Here is a 6,892-nt window from a genome sequence, read left to right on the forward strand (position 1 = left end):
GGACTTGGACTGTTTTGGCCTCTAGAGGCCGCTGTTATTTCCTTTTCGTGTCATATTTATTTTGGCCTCTAGAGGCCGCCACTGTTCCTGTGTTTTGTGTTGTTTTTTTTGTTAATTGCCTGTTAGTCCTAATTATCTTCACCTGTGTCCTTAATTAGTTTGTGTATTTATACCCCTGAGTTCAGTCCTCTTGTCACGGAGTCTTTGTGCTGTTATGTTTATCTCCAGTTTCCTTTGTACTGTGTTTTGTGGATCTTCTGAGCTTTTGCATTTTTGCCTTTTTCTTTTTGAATTATACTCTTTGTTTTTGTTTTTTTGTTTTGCCCTGGATTGTATATAGTGTACATAGTATAAATAAACCTTTTGTTACTTTTTCTACTTCCGCCTCACGCCTCTGCATTTGAGTCATTCCCCTGGTGGCCAAGTGGGGGTTTGCTGGATCATCACACCAACGAACCAGGTTCGAATCCCAGCAAAACCCTAACAGAAAGACTCCGTCATGACCGACTCAGCAGAGGCTGCTTCAACTGTCTACCCGGCCAACCTTCAGGGAATTATGGCAGCTTTGACACGCTTCGGAGCGACCATGGACGCTCATGGACGTACGCTCACCAGCCAACGTGAGGCCCTTGCTCGCCACGAGGAACTGCTTCAGCAAATTGGGAAAACCCTGGCACAGCTGACATCTCTGCCTGCATCTCCTGCTTCTGATCCAGTTCCTGCTCCTGATCCAGCTCCCACTCCTGCTCCAGTGCCTCCTGCCATGCTGCCTTCTTCACCTCGCGAACCCAGCCTTCCTGCACCACAGAGGTATGACGGCAAGCACAGTGAGTGCCGAGAGTTCCTTACCCAGTGTCAACTCACCTTTGAGCTTCAGCCTACCACCTACACTACGGATCGCCGCAAGATTGCCTTTGTGATCACCTTATTAGCTGGTAAGGCGCGAGCCTGGGCTACTGCTATCTGGCAAAGACAGGGACCTGAGTGCTTTGATTTCCAGCTGTTTTCTGAAGAGATGCTTCGGGTCTTCGATCAGGCAGACATCAGTACCGACGCAGCCCGAAAGCTCATGTCCATCCGGCAAGGAGGAAGCGTCGCAGATTATGCCATCTCGTTCCGAACACTCGCAGCAGTAAGTGGATGGAACGAGACTGCCCTGGTGTCAGCCTTCCACCATGGTCTGTCTGACCCCATCAAGGACGGTCTGGCCTCTATTGGATGCCCAAGTGACCTCGAAACCCTCATCTCACATGCTATTCGTCTGGACAACAGGATGAGAGAACGCCACCAAGCCTTGAGCCCCCCCAGCCTCCCTACCTCTACCTGGAGACCGTCTACCTCCTTCAGTGACTGTCCAGAACCCATGCAAGTGGGTTGTACTCGCCTCTCCGCATCTGAGAGGGAGCGCAGAAGGAGGGACAAGTGCTGCATCTACTGTGGCAAGCCTGGTCACTTCCGAGCATTATGTCCCGAACTCTTGGGAAAAGGACCGCCCCGTCCAGCCGAGGGAGGGTTGTGACGGGGCCTACCCTCTCTCCCGGACTCCCTGGCCAAGGAATCTACATCCCGGTCTCCATCTCCTGGGGTGAGTCTGTCCACTCTTGTCAAGCTTTGATAGACTCAGGGGCGGCTGGGAACTTTATGGATATTCACTTCGCCCAAAGCATCAATATACCTACTGCACCTCTTGAAGTCCCTCTGTCTGTGTCTGCCCTCGATGGCCAAGCGTTAGGTGATGGAAGAGTCACTCAAGTTACTTCTCCAGTCTTCCTCCAGTCTCAAGGTCACAAGGAAGAAATATCCCTGCACCTGATTCCTTCACCTGAGTTTCCAGTTATTCTAGGCCTTCCTTGGCTTACTCGCCACAACCCTCGCATAGACTGGGTAACAAGCCAGGTTGTGGAATGGGGCCCTGCATGCCATGCCTCTTGTCTGCTCTCTAGCTCTCCTGTGTCTCTTGCCGAGCCCCCTGATCTCACAGAGTTATCTCAAGTTCCCACAGAGTACTGGGATCTCAAGGAGGTATTCAGCAAGAGCAGGGCCGCCGTTCTTCCTCCGCACCGGGCCTACGACTGTGCCATCGACTTGCTCCCTGGGACTACCCCTCCTCGTGGCAGATTGTTTTCCCTCTCTCAGCCAGAACGCAAGGCCATGGAGGAATACCTCAAAGACGCCCTGGTCTCTGGGTTCATTCGACCCTCCACCTCACCTGCTGGTGCCGGCTTCTTCTTTGTCGGCAAGAAGGATGGGGGGCTCCGACCATGTATTGACTACAGGGGCCTGAACAAGATCACTGTGCGCAACCGATATCCCCTTCCGCTGATGTCCACTGCTTTCGACCTGCTCCAAGGCGCCACCGTCTTCACCAAGTTGGACCTACGGAACGCATACCACCTCATCCGTATCCGACAGGGAGACGAGTGGAAGACTGCCTTTAACACCCCGTCTGGGCACTACGAATACCAGGTGATGCCCTTCGGACTCACCAACGCACCAGCTGTTTTTCAGGCCCTAATCAACGACGTCTTAAGGGACATGATTAACCTGTACGTTTTTGTCTACCTCGACGACATCCTTATCTTCTCCAAGACCATGCAGGAGCACCGCCACCATGTCTGCCAGGTTCTCCAGAGGCTGCTGCAGAACAATCTGTTCGCCAAGGCCCAGAAATGCGAATTTCATGTTCCCGAGGTCTCCTTTCTGGGATTTATTGTACGGACAGGCCAACTCCAAATGGACCCTGCCAAGACCCTGGCCGTCCGGGACTGGCCTACTCCCAAGTCCGTTAAGGAGGTTCAGCGGTTCTTAGGATTCGCTAACTTCTACCGCAAGTTCATCAGGAACTTCAGTTCTGTGGCAGCACCCATGTCAGACCTCACCAAAGGGACAGGTGGATCTTATGGCTGGTCTCCTCAGGCAGAAAAGGCGTTCAAAGACCTCAAGGCCCGCTTCTGCACGGCACCCATTCTGGTCCTCCCGGACACCTCCCAACCATTCATCGTGGAGGTGGACGCCTCGGACAGTGGTGTCGGCGCGGTACTCTCTCAACGTTCGGAAGGAAAGCTGCACCCCTGCGCTTACTTCTCCCACCGCCTGAGTCCTGCGGAGTCCCGGTATGATGTGGGGGATCGAGAACTGCTAGCGGTCAAACTGGCCCTTGAGGAGTGGAGGCACTGGCTGGAGGGAGCGCAACATCCATTCCTGGTTTGGACTGACCACAAGAACCTGGAGTACCTCCAGCAAGCCAAGAGACTGAACCCTCGACAGGCTAGGTGGGCCCTGTTTTTCAGTCGGTTTGACTTCACCCTCTCGTACCGTCCCGGCTCCAAGAACACCAAACCTGATGCACTGTCCAGGCTGTTCTCTGCCACTAACAGGGAGAATGAAGTCGGGCCTATTATCCCGGTGTCCCGGATTGTGGCTCCTGTCCGCTGGGGTATTGAGGAGGCTGTTCGACGAGCCCAACGCCAGGACCCCGGTCCTGGGACGGGGCCACCGGGCCTCTTGTACGTCCCACATCAAGCCCGGGCCAAGGTTCTCCAGTGGGGTCACTCTTCCCCTCTCACCGCCCACCCGGGAGCTCGGAGGACCCTGGACTTCCTGAAAAGACGCTTCTGGTGGCCTAACATGGAGCAGGAAGTAAGGTCATTTGTCCTGTCCTGTGAGGTTTGCACCAGAACCAAGAACCCACGACAGCGTCCCCAGGGTCTCCTGCATCCTCTGACCATTCCCCGGCATCCCTGGTCCCACGTGGCAGTCGACTTCATCACGGGTCTCCCTGAGTCACAAGGTAACATGGTCATTTTGGTCATTGTTGACAGATTCTCCAAGGCCTGCCGCTTCATACCTCTGTGCAAACTCCCCTCTGCTCTTGAAACAGCAAAACTTATATTTAATCATGTCTTCCGAGTCTTTGGTCTTCCACAGGACATCGTCTCAGACCGAGGGCCCCAGTTCTCCTCTCGAGTGTGGCACGGGTTCTGCAAGGTCATCGGAGCCACTGCCAGCCTCTCCTCTGGGTTTCACCCACAGTCCAATGGTCAGACGGAGAGGCTCAACCAGGACCTGGAAACCACCCTGCGAGGCCTGGCTATGGATAACCCGACATCGTGGAGCACCTGGCTGCCATGGGCAGAGTACGCCCACAACACCCTGCAGTCATCGGCCACCAAGCTGTCGCCATTCCAGTGCCAATTCGGGTTCCAGCCACCTCTGTTCCCGGACCAGGAGGAGGACGCGGGGGTGCCCTCGGTCAACCAATATGTGAGACGGTGTCGCAAGACCTGGAGCAAGGTCAGGAAGACCCTCATACAGACCTCCAGAACCAACCAGACTCAGGCCAACCGCCACAGAAGACCTGCACACACTTTCCGCCCTGGGCATCGGGTTTGGCTGTCCACTAAGGACCTTCCGCTGCGGGTGGAGAACCGCAAGCTTGCTCCTCGCTACATTGGCCCCTTCAAGGTGGTGCGCAGGGTGAACCCTGTCTCCTACCGGCTTCAGTTGCCCCGGACTCTGAGGATCAACCCCACTTTCCATGTTTCCCTGTTGCGGCCTGTACTGACGTCTACGTATGCCCCTGCCCCTAGGAACCCCCCACCCCCCCGCATCTTCCAGGGGCAGACTGTGTTCACTGTGCATCGCCTGCTTGACTCCCGCCAGGTCCGCGGCGGGTTGCAATATCTGGTGGACTGGGAGGGCTATGGTCCTGAGGAGCGCTGCTGGGTTCCTGCTCGGGATGTCCTGGATAAAGAACTGTGTCGGGACTTCCATTCGGCCCATCCGGATCGCCCTGGGAACGTCAGGAGACGCTCCTAGAGGGGGGGGGGGGGGGGTCCTGTTAGGACTTGGACTGTTTTGGCCTCTAGAGGCCGCTGTTATTTCCTTTTCGTGTCATATTTATTTTGGCCTCTAGAGGCCGCCACTGTTCCTGTGTTTTGTGTTGTTTTTTTTGTTAATTGCCTGTTAGTCCTAATTATCTTCACCTGTGTCCTTAATTAGTTTGTGTATTTATACCCCTGAGTTCAGTCCTCTTGTCACGGAGTCTTTGTGCTGTTATGTTTATCTCCAGTTTCCTTTGTACTGTGTTTTGTGGATCTTCTGAGCTTTTGCATTTTTGCCTTTTTCTTTTTGAATTATACTCTTTGTTTTTGTTTTTTTGTTTTGCCCTGGATTGTATATAGTGTACATAGTATAAATAAACCTTTTGTTACTTTTTCTACTTCCGCCTCACGCCTCTGCATTTGAGTCATTCCCCTGGTGGCCAAGTGGGGGTTTGCTGGATCATCACACCAACGAACCAGGTTCGAATCCCAGCAAAACCCTAACACCCGGAAGTATAACATTTTATTTAGGCTAGTGGGAAATCCTTATTTATTGTGAATGTCAAGCCATTATTAATAACTTGCATGAATGCTGAAGCGGGATAAACAGGATAATGCAATAAGGCCGGTTCCTCGCATCAGGCTGCTAATGTATGCATCAAAATTGGTTTATAGCCTGACTCGGGGATGTCCATTTCCTGTAAGCCAAGAAGGCTATGATAAAGCTCATCACGAGCACGACTTAGGCTACCTTTTTAAAATAAGGGGTCGGAAGGCGAATCGGGAAGGCTGCGTTATTTTTATTTTTGGGGGGCTTTTTTCACCTTTTAATTGGATAGGACAGTGTAGAGACAGGAAATGAGCGGGAGAGAGACAGGGAGGGATGGCCTACTTGCAGTCCGGGAATTTAAGCCTATATAAACACTGACTCATACACAGTGTTGCCAGATACTGCTGATGTTTTCCAGCCCAAAATATGTTCAAAACCCGCCAAAATGCACTTAAAGCTGCCCAATCTGGCAACATTGCTCGCACATGCTGCTAAGGCGGAAGGTAGTTTGTTGACGTCACCTCAAGACGACGCCAACGATTGGTCAAATTTGCGGGAAAGTTGCAGTGATAGGATATAATTGCAGCACCGCCCTGAATTCGCGGGTATTGGTCGAATTTGCGTTGAAGTTGCAAATCGCAACATCGCGAAATCCTGGAGGGTCTGGATATGAATGAATGGAACGATACGCAATGGAATTTTTTTTTTTTCAAAATCGCGAGTCTGATTGTGTGGCGATAGGAATCCATTGTGTGGCGCTGCGTCACACAATGGTCTATGTATGGGAAACCCTGCAACAGAGCCACGTGGGTACACACCAGCCACTGCAGAAGAGTACCTGAACCAACAGACAAGCAGCACAAGGAGGCCCTGGTACAGGAAGGAGATTAAGACGGCATTCAAGAAGCCCTCAGGGGGCCTCGTCGCACCGTGAGTGGACACTCTGCTATCAAGAGCCCCTTAGGGGGACCAATGAACATGAACAACAACACATAGACACACACAGCCACATGACAGACTGTGCATTCCAACGCATTCTTCATTCTGTACCTAATTGTGAACCTCATACATGGTATAAGAAGTAGTATTTGCTAGTTTGTCCAGTGACAGAGATTAAGGGCCTCTGCATGCTCTTGCAACAAGGCTTTCGCAGATAGCTTTTCGCAGACAGTTGTAATTTATCGTTGAGCAGGGAGTATAGGCGTGCGTGATGTTATTCACCGCCACAACGCAAGGGGGTGTGAAGTCGCGAAATCGCTAGGAGTAGTTGGTGGGTGTGGTTAGTGGAGTGTTTATCCTCCGGTTACTGAGCAACATGTCATTCAACACCAACAACAATGGCGACTGGACAAGTCCGCACTTTGATCGAGATATAATGACTAGAACTGGAGTCGTATAGATGTACATACTTCCTCACTTCCTCGATCAACCGCTCTTCGTGCTGCTCCATCTTCGCTCGTGTTTTTAAAAATGGCGGTTGTGAAAACAAACCAAACCGGGGAAGTAGGGAAGCGGAAGT

Source organism: Neoarius graeffei, chromosome 17 (assembly GCF_027579695.1).
Source record: "Neoarius graeffei isolate fNeoGra1 chromosome 17, fNeoGra1.pri, whole genome shotgun sequence".
Lineage (NCBI taxonomy): Eukaryota > Metazoa > Chordata > Actinopteri > Siluriformes > Ariidae > Neoarius > Neoarius graeffei.